Source organism: Heteronotia binoei, chromosome 4 (assembly GCF_032191835.1).
Source record: "Heteronotia binoei isolate CCM8104 ecotype False Entrance Well chromosome 4, APGP_CSIRO_Hbin_v1, whole genome shotgun sequence".
Taxonomy (NCBI): domain Eukaryota; kingdom Metazoa; phylum Chordata; class Lepidosauria; order Squamata; family Gekkonidae; genus Heteronotia; species Heteronotia binoei.
In genome coordinates, this window is record NC_083226.1 from 54,791,981 (window position 1) to 54,806,838 (window position 14,858).

Genomic DNA, 14,858 nt, shown 5'->3' on the forward strand with positions numbered 1-14,858 from the left:
TTAATTGAAAAGTGATGTGGGGGGAGGGAGTAGAAAAGAGAAGAAGCTTTGGCAATAATTGTAGATTTCAAAATATTAATTTATTTTAATTACTTGTCATCTTGTTGTATATGTGAATAGATATGAATCAACCAGACCTCATACTGAAATGATATATTAGCTTTATCTCATGATATTTTATGAGCGCTGAGAGAGCGCTGAGGTCAGCTGGAAAGAACCAGCTGAATATCGCTGGGACAAGGGAGGCCAGATTGAAGTCCACCCGGGATCGGGCCTTCTCTACAGTGGCCCCCCTACTGTGGAACCAACTCCCGGAGGAGGTACGGGCCCTGCGATGTTTAGAACAATTCTGCAGGGCCTGTAAGACCCACCTATTTAAAACAGCCTTCACTTAATACCGAGCCAAGAAAGTCCTGCTGGATATGTTCTATGTTTTATGTTTTAATCACTGGATTTTATGAAAGATCTTAATTATAGCACCATAATCTTAAGTCTAACGTAATTTTAATTATTTTAAGGATGATTTTATAACTGAAATTGTATATGAATTTAAAACTGGAATTTATAATTGATTATTGCACATGGTTTTATTGTACACTGTATTTACATGTTGTGAGCTGCCCTGAGCCTGCTTGCGGGGAGGGCGGGATACAAATAAAAAGTTGTTGTTGTTGTTGTTGTTGTTGTTGTTATTATTATTATTATTATTATATGTATTTGATATGCTTTGTTTTATTTAGTGAACATATTCCGTCCTTTCCCATAACGGAAATAATAATTAGTGACCATGAATAACATTTTTTTTTTCTATTGTAGAATTGGTAGCCATTTTGTAGCAACCTGATAGAGCCAGAGAAGTAACAGCTTATTGCTTCTTTATTAAGGTACCAGAAATATTAATTCCTTCTTTCCCTAGGTTTTAACTAAGAACTTGCAGGAAGCTATGGTAAATTTAGCTGATTGCCAAAACCCTAGAATATGGTGTAGTAGTAATCTTCAGTAAAGTACCTACACAGCTTTTATTTATAACTTCTAATAAATGTGGCCAGCTAGTATCCCGTATAGCTGTTCTTATAATCTTGCCTTTTAAATTTAAACCTTTCCATCCCAGTTAATATTAGCCAAAGTAGCAAACATGAAAATAACTCTTTTGTGTTCTGGCATTTTCCATTTTAAGAATTATTAGTCATATTACAATAGTGCCTACAGGTCCCTGCCAGGGAATGCACTGCAGTATATTAGGGCCTTCAACAATGTTAAATATGGGACAGATGTTGTTGTGAAGGATTTGCAATACAAGTTATGAAACTTCTGAAAAAGAAATATTATTGACTTTTCAAGGGTCAACAAGGTGGTAAGATTTTAACCTGCTTGAATGTAGCAGTCAGCTTTGTCTTACGGTAAAGGTTACCTCAGTAGTTTTTGGACCTCTCCCAAGTTCATAATTATGTAATCTGAGACCACTGTTTTGCCAAAAAGTGAGTTTTGGAAAAAAATCTCTCTCCCTCCCTCTCTCTCTCTTGTCAGTACAAATTTGATAAGTGACAGATCTTTCAGTAAGAGACTTTCCAATAATTTGACATCAAGCTATAATCACAGTCCATAAACTACCTCTCCAAAGTCTAATAATTATAGTGGGTTATTTTCCTAATCTTACCAAGTATGCCAGAGCTCCCTGTGAGCAAGAGACCCCTAATTTCAGTTATATACAGACATCGTAATCACCCATTTGGTTGCCAAGGTGCCTGGAGATTCACCTCACACACATCTGCTGTGAAACATGGGTTTTATCTACCATTTTATAAGAGACTTATATGAGTACTAACAGCCTCAGCGTTACAACAGCACTCTATATCTCTGTAAGAGTGCTAGCCAGAAGTACAGATGGGTTTCCAGCCGCTCTGTGCATGCACCATCTCGGCCGTTGCAATGAAAGAAGTAGCACCGCAATGGAAGAAGTTGAGGGCAAGCGGTTTCCAGCCTTGACCATGAAAGCCATGTTGGTAGGGTAACATCATCAACGACCATCTTCCTGCAGTGCCAGACTCCAGAGAAGCGAGAGGCTCATGTACTCAACAGCTGTTACATCTATACAAGGCAATCAAGCTTAGCTTAGGCATGGATCCTGCCAGACTGCCCAAGTCTTTGTCAAACAGAACTTCAGACAAAGGACTGTGCTAGCCCGGTGAGCAAGAAGAGGAAGACCAGCTTCACCCCGAGCCAGAGTTTTTTGGGTAGATCAGGTGTCGCCTTAGGTACCAATTTGGCCCTCTATTGTAATGTTTAGATAAGTTTGTATAGTTTGTTTTAATGCCTCCACCCATGCCTTGCCCAAACTGCCACTTTGGAGCCTCCCTCTGTCCCATTGTTACTTGGAGATCCATTCAGCTGACCAGAGTCAGGTCTGCTCATTGGCTGGAGGTGGACATCCAATCAGGTACCCAGAATAGACTAGATACTGCCCACCAACAAGCCAGCGCTTTTTGGGAGGACCTTTTCCTTTCCAAAAATAATATAACCAGAGAGAAAGCCATGCTCACTTTCTCTCTACCTGAGCAATATGTAACCAGATTGTTCCTCCCTCCCTACTCTAAGTAAGGAGCATCAGGCATGGCACATCACAGTGCATGTCTATATCTTCTAGTTGTGACTGGACCCTAAGCCACCATTAGCAGGTCGTATACCTTGTCTATGTTTTTACCCTTGTGTTATCCCTCTATCAATTTCATATCGTTTTCTTAGGCCTGTATGTATGTTGTATGATTTTATATCCTTGTATGTTTGCCTTTACTTCATAATAAAACCCCCTTTCATTATTAGACCAAATCTCGTTATTGGGTGATTTCCAAAGAAGACGCTTCTGTATAAACAGGTTTTTAGATCTTGCTGAAAGGCTGATTGCCCTCCACTCTAAATTCCCCCAAACCCTATTTTTTTGGGCAATTTGCCTAACATCCCTTCATAACAAAACTATAAATTCATTGCAAACTTGCCATGGAACAAATGCAGAATACTTCAGATCTCACAGGATACTTCATATCTCAGTATGAGTATGCTATAGACATAAAAACTGGTTACATCTTGGCAAAACAGAGCACCTTGATTAGTTGGAACTGCACTTCATCAACCTTTGGCCTGTCAAGCTATCAATCAAGAATACTTGCATGCCATTGGTTGAGCCGACTCCTCTCTCCTACCTGAAGGACTGTATCTACCCAGCAAAACTGGTTCTGTCAGTGAAAGACAAACAACCTTACTTTTGGCAGTTACTGGCTCTCCCTACTCTCCCATTGGCTGAGCCAACTGTTGTACTGATTCACAGAGGAGAGAAAGAAAATCTTCCTTTGATTGGTTGAGGGAGGGAGGAGGAGGCAAACAGCCAGAGAAAGGCTTCCCTTGATTGGCTGAGAACTCCTCTCTGTCTTCCTTTGGAAGGGGAAATAAATAGTGTCCTGTAGCTACAGACCAGATACACAGAGAGAGAGAGAGAGATTGAAGTCCTGTGCTTAAGACCAACAACATTGTCAGAGACAGACTGTTGGTCTGAAAGATATCACTACAGGCCTCTGAGAAAGAACTCACTGGAGCCAGTCCTGACTACAGCTGCAAGTTCCAGGTTTTGTGGTGGAGTTTGAGGAGGGCATAGGTCTTCAGAGCAGGGTCTGCCAGACACAGGTTCTTGCTGTGGTTGCTGACTGGGTGATTTTGGTCCACTCACAGACTTCCAGCCTAGCCCCCCTCACAGGGTTGTGAGAGAAGAATGATAAAAGCTGCTTTGGTTCCCCCCCCCCATTCTGTGGAGGAAGACTGTCCTTTACCTATGTAGAGGCTGCAGGGAGGGGGGAGGCAATGTTGAAGTCAGAGGGGCAGATAAAGGGGAAAACTGCCAACTCCAGGTTAGGAAATTGCTGGAGATTTAAGGGGTACAGTCTGGAGAGGGTGGGGTTTGAGGAGAGGTGGGATCTCAGACAGGTACATTGCTGCTGACCTTTTGATTGAGGCAGCGAGCATTCTTTTCTATCAACTATTTATCAGTCAGCCTCCCTTGTTGTGACATCATACTTTGTAGCCCTGTTGAGGTGCTGAATCTGATTTTAATACCATCATTTTTGGGGCCAAAATCCGTACTTTGTGAAATATGCCATTTCCACCAGTGATGCACCTTATGTAGTTTTATCGTTCTATGTTTTGATTTTATTGTATTGTTTTTAATTTGACTTGTTGGTTTTTATTGTTTTATTTATTTATGTATGTATGTACATTTATAGTCCACCCTTTCTCATGAAGGGCTCAGGGCAGATTCCAACAAGCTAAAACATTAAAACCAACAGTAAAACATCAGAATAGTTTAAACAATTAAGCCAATAAATTAAAATTAATTATTTAAGATTGCATGGATGGCACATGGGGCGTAATTATCATGGGCAGCCTAAGTTGCTCAAAGATGTCAACAGTACTGGTCCCAATTGAAGTGGCGATCATTTCTGGGAGGCCAGTTAGATGGTATAATAGGATGAGGATGTCCACTTGCCTCAACCATAGACCTGACGGAACAGCTCCGTTTTACAGGCCCTTTGGAATGGTAACAAATCTGGAAGGGCCTGAATCTCTATAGGGAGCTGATTCCGCCAAGTCAGGGCCAAAGTTGAAAAAGCCCAGGCCCTGGTGGAGGCAAGCTGGATGTCCTTTGGGCCAGAATTGGTCAGAAGATGTTTGCCAGTCAATCGTAATGGCCTTCGGGGCTCATATAGGGAGAGATGGTCCCGCATGTATGCCGGTCCCAGGCCGTACAAGGCTTTAATTGTCAATACTAAAACCTTGAAGCGGATCTGGTATTCAATTGTTAGCCAGTGCAGAGTGCGCAGCATCGGCCGACTGCTTGCCCATAAAGGCAATTCAGTTAGCAATTGTTTCTGGATAATTTATGTTGTGATCTCCCCTGAGCCCATTATGGGAAAGGACAGAATATGTTCACTAAATAAATAAACAAATTTCCTCCTGGGAAACCACTCTTGCCAATCTCCAGGTTAGGGATGGAGCTCACTCAGAATTACAACTGCTTTCCAGATGGCAGAGATCAGCTCCCCTTGAGGTGGGGGAAGAGTGAATGCTTTCACATGGGTGAGTGGGGAGACATCAAAGGGGGGCACTTGCCCAGAACCACCTTCTAGAGCCTGTAGTATTTTTTTTTCCAATTAAGTACCTGTGGGAAAGAGTCAAATCTAGCTGCAGATAGTTTTGATTCTTCTCCTCCTGGCTAGATCACTGCTTAATCTGATTCCTTATTGGTCTAATGAATTGGTTATACATCACCATCTAGGGACCCTATTGATCTTTAGGTCTGAGATCACAAGGGCCCCTTATCCATAAAGAAGTAGGGTTCTATTCAGCTAAAGCATCTCCCTTTACTGATAGAAGCAACCTTGGTTGCCTAGCAACATCCTCTGGCTAGCAGCTTCCCCAGTGGGCCAATTGGCATCTGTCCTGGGGCAAGACTGAGGGGAGGAGGGAGGCAGGGAGTGACAGGAAAGTGATGGTTGCCCTGGCCTCTGAAGAAATGATCCTGGTGAGGCAAGGCCTTGTCACATTATCACCTTCATTCTCTGTATCTTCACTGTTTTCCTGCTGCTGCTGCCTACTTTCTCTTCTTAATGCTACAGAGAGGATAGGCAGCAGCAGGTGGAAGAGAGGATTGCTCCTAGCCAGTGGCATTCAAGTTCTCTAGAGTGATGGTTGATGGCTAATCACTAATGAATGCACACCACAGACAATGAGAATGCTGGATTTGAGTGGCAAGGCAAGCACCACTGCACCCTTAAGTGCCTCAGTGCCATCAGACTCCAGGTGGGACTGGGGAGGGAGTAATGGGGGATGGATCCTGTTGACAGAATGTTTGCATTGGAGGATAGGGAGATAAAAGGTGGGACCAGGAGAACTTCTGGAATCTGTGTTTAAAATAATTATTTTAAATTAAGTATAGCCATAATTGGTGCCCCACAAAAATGTGCCTCATTAAATGAAAAATCTTGACTATGTGCTCCACTAAACAAAAAATCCTAGCTACAGCCTTGGTTGGAGGCTTGCCCTTTGGTCTCTAATCATAAGAATACGCAAAAGGATTGGTATATGATGAGTTCTGCACCCCTTAGCCAAAAAAAATTTGGCCAAGGACTAGACTGGGTCTCTTTGACAGGCACATCACCCTATGTTTAATCTTCTGGGTTTAGAATCATGGAGTTGGAAGGGACCTCCAGGGTCACCTAGTCCAACCCCCTGTACAATGCAGGAAACTCACAAACACTTCGCCCTAAATTCACAGGATCTTCATTGCTATCAGATGACCATCTAGCCTCTGTTTAAAAACCTCCAAGGAAGGAGAACCCACCACCTCCTGAGGAAGCCTGTTCCACTGGGGAATCGCTGTAATGGTCAGGAAGTTCTTCTTAATGTTGAGCTGGAAACTCTTTTGATTTAATTTCAACCCATTCGTTCTGGTCCAACCTTTTGGGGCCACAGAAAACAATTCCACACCGTCCTCTATATGACAGCCCTTCAAGTACTTAAAGATGGTGATCATATCACCTCTCAGCCGCCTCCTCTCCAGGCTAAACATCCCCAGCTCCTTCAACCTTTCCTCATAGGACTTGGTCTCCAGACCCCTCACCATCTTTGTCGCCCTCCTCTGGACCCGTTCCAGCTTGTCTATATCCTTCTTAAAATGTGGTACCCCAAACTGAACACAATACTCTGGGTGAGGTCTTACCAGAACAGAGTAAAGTGATACCATCACATCACATGATCTGGACACTATACTTCTGTTGATACAGCCCAAAATTGCATTTGCCTTTTTAGCCACCACATCACATTGTTGACTCATGTTCAGTGCATGATCCATTAAGACCCTTAGATCCCTTTTGCACATACTACTGCTAAGACAAGTCTCCTCCATCCTATAACCATGCATTGGATTTTTCCTACCTAAATGCAGAACTTTATATTTATCCCTGTTAAAATTCATTTTATTGATTTTAGCCCAGTTTTCCAGCCTGTCAAGGTCATCCTGTATCCTGTTTGTCTTCTTCTGTGTTTGCAACCCCTCCCAATTTAGTATCATCTGCAAATTTAATAAGCATTCCCTCTATCCCTTCATCCAAATCATTGATAAAGATATTGAACAAAATAGGTCCCAGAAGAGATTCTTGAGGCACTCCACTTGTCTCTCCTCTCCAAGAGGATGAGGAACCATTCATAAGCACTCTTTGGGTGCGATTTGTCAACCAGTTACAGATCCACCTAACGGTAACAGGATCCAAACTACATTTTACCAACTTGTCAACAAGGATAGCATGTGGAACTTTATCAAAAGCCTTACTGAAATCAAAATAAACGATGTCTACAGCATTCCCCTGATCCAGCAAGGTAGTTACTTTCTCAAAAAAAGAGATCAGGTTAGTCTGACATGACTTGTTCTTGAGAAAATCATGCCTGCTCTTAGTAATCACATCCATTCTTTCTAAATGTTCCAGGACCGACTGTTTGATGATTTGTTCTAAAACTTTTCCAGGTATAGACATTAAGCTGATGGGTCGGTAGTGACTCAGATCGTCTTTTTTCCCCTTCTTGAAGATGGGGACAACATTTGCCCACTTCCAATCCTCCATCACCTCTCCTCTTCTCCAAGAATTCTCAAAAATAATAGCCAAAGGTTCAGAAATTACATCTGCAAGCTCTTTTAGAACCCTTGGATGCAATTCATCTGGTCCTGAGGACTTAGTTTCATTTAAAGAAACTAGGTTTTATGTACTACCCCTATGTTGATCCTACCCCTATGTTGATCCTAGGTTGGAACTTCATACCTTCCTTATATATTCTGTTTTTGCCATATTGAGCACCGTTTCCCTCAGAAGAGAAGACTGAGGAAAAGTAGGAATTGAGTAGTTCCTCCCTCTCTTCATTACCTGTTACAATTTCACTTTCTTGCCCTCGCAATGGGCCTACCGTGTCCTTGCTCTTTTTCTTACTCTGAACATAAGAAAAGAACCCTTTTTTGTTGTTTTTAGCATCTTTGGCCAGCCTAAGCTCATATTGAGCTTTAGCTTCCCTAACTATTTCTCTACAAGCACTGGTGATTTGTTTATATTCATCCTTGGTTATAAGGCCCTCCTTCCAATTCCTAAAAGAGTCTTTTTTATTTCTCAAGTCTTTAGAGAGCTGTTTATGGAGCCACTTCAGCTTCTTTAGGCTTTTTCCATTTTTTCTTCTCATAGGAATTGTCTTTGATTGCACTTTCAGTATTTTACTTTTAAGAAACTCCCACCCCTCCTGAACCCCATTCCTCCTAAGTATTTCTGAACATGGGGTTTTACCCAGCATAGTTCTAAGTTTATCAAAGTTTGCCTTTCTGAAGTCCAACCTATAAGTCTGACTACGTATAGCTTTTCCCTTCCCTAAGACTGTAAATTCCAAAATCATATGGTCACTACTGCCCAGGGTGCCCACTATTTCTACTTCTTCAATCAATTCTTCCTTGTTGGTGAGAATCAAATCCAAGATAGCAGATCCCCTTGTTTCCATCTTCACTTTCTGGAAAAGGAAGTTGTCAGCAAGACAAGTCAGAAATCTATTTGACTTTTCATTTTTAGCAGAGTTGGACTTTCAACAGATGTCCAGGTAATTGAAATCTCCCATGATCAAGTGGTTTACCCACTTCAAAGTATCAGGGAGTAGAACCAGAGGGTTTAAATGGCTCCACCATGGCAACTATGATCTTCCTGAGGCAGAGAGAGTTCTCCCTGTTGAACACAGATCCTGTGGTCAGTTTCTCGTCCTGCAGCATGGTTTTAAAGTATGCTACAGAATGAGAAGCCTTGGCAGCCAGGAGAGCCTTTCCCACCACACACAGATCCCAGGGTCAGCTTCTCCTTCTGCAGTGTGATTTAAAGCATGCCACAGGAGGAGAAGCCATGGCAGCCATAATGTGCTTGTGGCCAGGAGAGCCCTCCCCACTACATGCAGATCCTGGGATCCTGAGGGGATCCCCATTGCTTTGATGATTACGTGCTTGGCATTAGCATGTCTGCTGCACAAACTCCCAGCATGGAGGTAAAAACCATGGAGGTTCATTGTGGAGGTTCATTGAGGCCATAACTGCATGACTCTTGGCTCATGAACCATGAACCTGTTTTTTTGCAGTGGTCAAACTTAGGTTTGTGATGAAGTTTGTGCCCATCCCTAAGTACAGCTATTGTTCAAAGTGTGTACACATTAAGCTATGCTGATGAAAAGACTCGCTTGTGTTTCTCCCAACCATCCAGTGAACCAAAGAAAGATTTGCTTTTGGCTTGCTTTAGAGTTTAGACTTCCCACTTATATCATTCCAAATATTCATGAACAAATTAAACTTACAATTAGTAAAGCTAAAAATAAGTACAGTTGCATAACAACTAAAGACATTGGTGTGAAGAAACAAGCTGTAAAACAAAGTCTCAAAGCAGTAGTATATATATTTTATCAAGTTGGGAAGAACTGGAGTTTCACTGTTAGCTGACACTTTTGATTGTGGATTGCAAGCCTCCTTGAACCATGGGAAAAAGTGAGGTATAAATGTTCATACAAATATATATATATGGAGACCCTGAAGAGACATGGCCTCTTTGCCCAAGAGAGAAGAGGTCTCTAGCTCCACTCTTCAATGATGTCACCACGCTCCATCCTCATGTCTTCTGGGGTCCAACTTTCTGCCAAATGCTGCCCACCAAAGTAGAAGGTCAGTTTGTGCCTCCCAAGTCCTTGGGCTTAGCGGTAGCGATTCATCAATGTCTGCAACAGCTCATTCCTGTGGACTGTGATGTCCATGTGGGAGCTCTTGTCCTTCTCTTGCACATGCAGCTGCAAGCTCCCCACCTCACCACTCTCTTTGCTTGTTGCCTCCGCTATGTAATCGATAATATCAGCCACCCCCAGGTCCAGCCTACAGGGAGTGGCATCAGCTGCAAGTTCATGGTCCCGGAGCAGGAGTATTCTGCTCGGATGAACCTTTAGTGTCTGTCCCATATGTTCAACCACCCACTGAAGGAGGTCAGTCATCTGAACAGAAACTCTGTAGGGATCAGCCTGGCACCAGATCTTCAGGACCAACTCCTGGGATTCTGAAGGTTAAGGCAAGTCAATCATAATCACATCATCCCCATCATCCTGTAAGCTCTTCTTGACAGCTGAGCCTTTGGCCAAGAATTTGGGCTCCATGGCACCGTCTCCATGGCTGTGGGGAAGGCAGAGGGGATGGTGATGGTGGTGAAAGTTAACATCTTTTTTCTTCCTCTATGGGAGAAACTACCACCAATTCTGCTTTCTCCTCCTCCTCAAAGTGAAAATACACAATAGGCTTCACAGAATGAAGTTGCAACCAAATAAAACAAACCACTCTGTGAAAAATGCTATTACAAAATATACGTAATTCATACAAGGAAAAGAGTGCATTTCAGCAACCTCATAATTTTACATACCGCATGTACATATTTATGCAAATATATACACCATTGTGCATATAGTCCAAACATCATAAGTCCAGAAAAGAGTTCTAATGGACCACTAGCAGAGTATAGCCTGTTCTGGACCACCAGGTCCTTCCTCCAGGGAGCATCTTGCAAAACTTGTGGTATATGTGTAGAAAATATTCACAATGTTCGGTTATTTCACAAATTCATGCATAATTGGAACAGTGGACACCTTTTTTCTTCCTCTGTGGGAGACACTACCATCAATTCTGCTTTCTCCTCCTCCTCATCAGATGTGCCCTGGGGATCAGAGGATGCTAGCGGGCTTTGAACCAACAGCTTCAGAGATTCAGGGAACAGTTGGAGGCTGTTCTGAATCTTATTGGAGTAGACTGGGATGGCCACGACTGCTGTGTTAGGCAGAGGTGGCGACGCTTGGGGAGGTGCTTATTGGAGGGGTCCCACTGGCTCCGAGTCACTGCTGGAGCATGAATCCAACTAGGGAGCAGAGCAGAGAGGGGTTAATGAGGGGGCACCAAAATATTTTTCCTGTTTCCCAGCTCTGACAGACTTAAATCCATGCTACTTCTTACTTATCCCCATTTTACTTATTCCTACTTTGCTATTGGGGGAAGGAGGTGGAGGGACGAGGAAAAGAAACGTCACTTGGCTACTCCTGGGTGTGGGGAATTGCCAACATCCTCTATCCTTTCTGGGCCACACGAGGCAAAAGACTGGGATCTCCTCTCACTTCCTTTCCATTTTTCCAATTATTTGGAAACCACAAATAAAGTAGAATTGTTTAAAAAAGGAATATATATATATATATATATCCACACACACACACACAAAGGGAGAGAGAGAGAGAGGCAAAAGAAAAACTGAAAAGAAATTTTAGATTAATTTGTATTTATGATGGAACATTTCATCATTGCAGGAAGGGGTTGTGGCTCAATAGCAATATATCTGCTTGGTGTGCAGACAGTCACAGGTTTAATCCCTGGTATCTCCAGATAAGAAGAGTCAGGTGGTGAGTGATGTGAAATACCTCCACCAGATAATAATGGTATTTTGGAGGGGGGGGGGACAGCAAAACAAACCAAGGACTGGTGTCAAACCAGAGTCTCTTCAGTAGAAACTGAAGGTGGAGAGATTATTCCATGCTCAACAGAACCAGAGCATGTACATACAGAATGCCTTGCAAAATTAGTGCATGTACAGAATGCCCAGCACAACCAGTGTATGTATAGAGTGCCCAAAGAAGGTGCCTCCAACCTCCATTGTTTTCAATGGAAGGGCAAAAGAAAACATTTAAGTGATGGCACCAGGTTTTGCTGGGCAATACTATATTGCATGGGTCCGGCTAAACACTCTGTACAAGCTCTGGCTATGCAAGGCTTGAAACCCCCCCTTGCATGGATTTGTTAAGCTGGCATTGCCACAATGGCATTGGTTCTGTTGGGTTCTCTGTACATGCACTGGCTGTGCTAGGCCTGCAAATCCGGCCCCCATTTTGATTTGATGATCTGGCATTGCCACAGTGGCAATGGTTCTGAAAAATTCCCCCCACCTTTCAGTTTCTACTTCAGAGACTCTCTGGTTTGATATCAGTCCTTGTTTTGTTTTTATTTTTGCTTTGTTTTGAGGGGGTTTTTTTGCTGTTTTTTCTCCTCCATTGGAAATAATAGAGGATGGGGGCACCTTCTTTGGGGGCCCATACGTTGGATCTTCTGCTCCAATCATTCTGAAACTTGTGTGTGTGTGTGGGGGGGGGGTTGATTACAGGTGCCAGAAGCTACACTGAAAAATTTGTGTCTCTGCCTCAAAAAACAGCCCTCCAGACTCTCACATACCCCCAGATAAACCATTACAATGGCAAAAATACCTCACAAAAGAGGACATCCATTCCAAAATGAGGAGAGAAAAAAATAAAACTAGCAAAGTAGTTCCTGCAAGAGACCATTTGAACATTAGGCAGTTATACTATGAAAAAGACATTAATAAAAATGCAGAAAAATGCATTTGTAACCATAAAGTGGTAGAGGTGCTGCAAACAACATGCCTTTGTATCTGGAAAAACCAAAAGCCTCTCAAAAAGCAGAACACATTATTACTTGATATAGGACACATATCCGGCTCTGAAGAATCTTTCATAACTGAAAATCAAGTGATTACTGAAAAATCAAGTGATCACTGCTGCCACAATGGAAATGTAACTGTTCCTCCAGTACAGTGCCCATCATTACTTAAAACACTCTTCATGGAAAAACCAAGCAAAGCATAGAAGCCTAGTACAACTAAAAATAAACCACAGCACAATCCCCATTTTGTTGCTGGTCTGCATTATCTATATACTATTAGCCATGTGTGTCCCTCATCTGTGGATATATAAATCCACAGACTGGAAACACAAAGAGGCTAAACAATTTTTTTTTCAGCAAACTTGGGACTAGGGGTGTACAAAAAATGTTGTCCCCCCCCCCCCAATTCAGGTCTATTGGACCAAAAAAATATCAGTACTCCCAAATATTCCTGAATCCTTACATTGGTATTGTATTTGGAGCTAGGTAAATATTCGGAAAACCTGAATTTATTTGGCTCCATTATACCCTATGGGGACTTTCCAAGTTGTGCTGTGGCAGTGGCATGACTCTGCAAGTACAGAAGGTCTTTTCAGGACTGTTTTGACCTTTGAGGGAGAACTCATCAGGGCCAGGTCTGGCAGCAGCCACTTGGTGGCTAGTCACAGACTACAGTAAACATATGTACAATCTGTTTTCAGTGTACATTTGACTTTTCTTTATACAGGGGTCCCCAGCAATATTCCCTCTAAGCTGAGTTAGTGAGAGCTAGCTCACTGTTTACAGCTTTGAGCTCACATGTATTTGTCTTAGCTCAGGGAAAAAATGGCCTCAGAGCAAGCTAATTATACAATAGCTTGCAACTTTAATGCCAGTAGCTCACGAAGTAGAATTTTTTGCTCACAAGATTCCACAGCTTAGAGGGAACATTAGTCCCCAACCTTTTTCAGCCTGCAGACTCATTTGAAAGTTCAATACAGCATGGTGGATGCAGCAACAAAATGGCTGCCACAAAGCAGCTGCTAGCAGGAAGTGGAATTTACAAAAAAAAAATGATTGCCACACTTAACTTCAGTAAAGCAGTGTAGATCCTTGTACTGTGGTAAAAAAAATTGCACAGCCAAATCTGCTATATAGTCAATCAAAAACCTTGCTGGGCAAAGCCCTATCTGGCTTCACACACTTCCTAAAAATACTTGGCGGGTGCCAGAAAAGGTGCAGCAGGGACCATGGCACCAACAGGCACCCTTCTGGGGACCTCTGCTTTATACACATATTGAGTAATTCTCATGTTACAGCTAACATATTATAGCTGAATGTGTGATTTAAGCCCTTCAAACATTCAGGTAATGGGGCATAGTGTAATGTTAAAGATGTAGGATATAAGTCTGAAATTTCCAGTTTATAACTGTATCTTCCTCCGTGCAAAAGTATTATTTCCCGAGTGACTATTTTGTTAGATTCTTCTATCTCTTCAAAAGAATACCAAATATTATCTCTGGTTCCTTTGTGTTTGAAAGTATAATCCTATGCAGAACTCTGCAGTCTAAGCTTAAATCAACAAGTTTTGACTGGAGTAATTGCATATAGGATCATACTGCTAGAAATTTCCCACATCAAAAAACTAAAAAAAGAGATGGTAGCTGCTTTCACAGATGCCCTTTTCACTTTATTGTTTTGAGGAAGATAACCTGAGTGAAATTATCAGTGTAGTTTGGCGAGAAGGATGGTGAGATTGACTTTCTTCCTTACATCTTTCTAAGCATTAGTAAAGAAAGAACACCTATTTATGGCAGCCAAACATCACCTGTTCATATTTCATTCTCTGCTTTCCACAGCCCTGCTGCATTAGCATTGTCCTCTAGTGTAATGTGTTGGTTCTATTTGCTGGCAGAGTGCTCTGTCTGTCTTCCAGAAATCTGTCCCTCCCTTTCTCCTTTCCTCACGTTGTTTTCTTTGGTTAATAACACTAAGTAGTTAATGTGGCATTATGATTTGTTGCCAAGAGGAAGCCTGAACAGTGCTTGACCCTCCACAGATCACCAGTGATTTAAAGTGGCAGTCTAAATTGTACACATTAGCCTAGGCTACAACATTTAATATACCCATAAAACAGAGTTACTTCAAAATACAGCCAGCCCCAGAAGCAACATTCAGAATACAAATGTAAGTGTATTTCAAGGGGGAAAAAACATTATTGGCTAACAAATATGGGGTAGCATTAAATTCTTGGATAATAACTTTTTTATTTTGTTTTGTTTAAATGAGGAAAATTCCAAGC

The 14,858-nt window shown here is 42.2% G+C and overlaps 1 pseudogene; it reads right to left on the bottom strand.

Annotated features, from left to right (window-relative positions):
• Positions 1-9,632: 9,632 nt before the first annotated feature.
• Positions 9,633-14,858, bottom strand: part of LOC132570108 (NFATC2-interacting protein-like) — a 66,023-nt pseudogene continuing 60,797 nt past the window's right edge.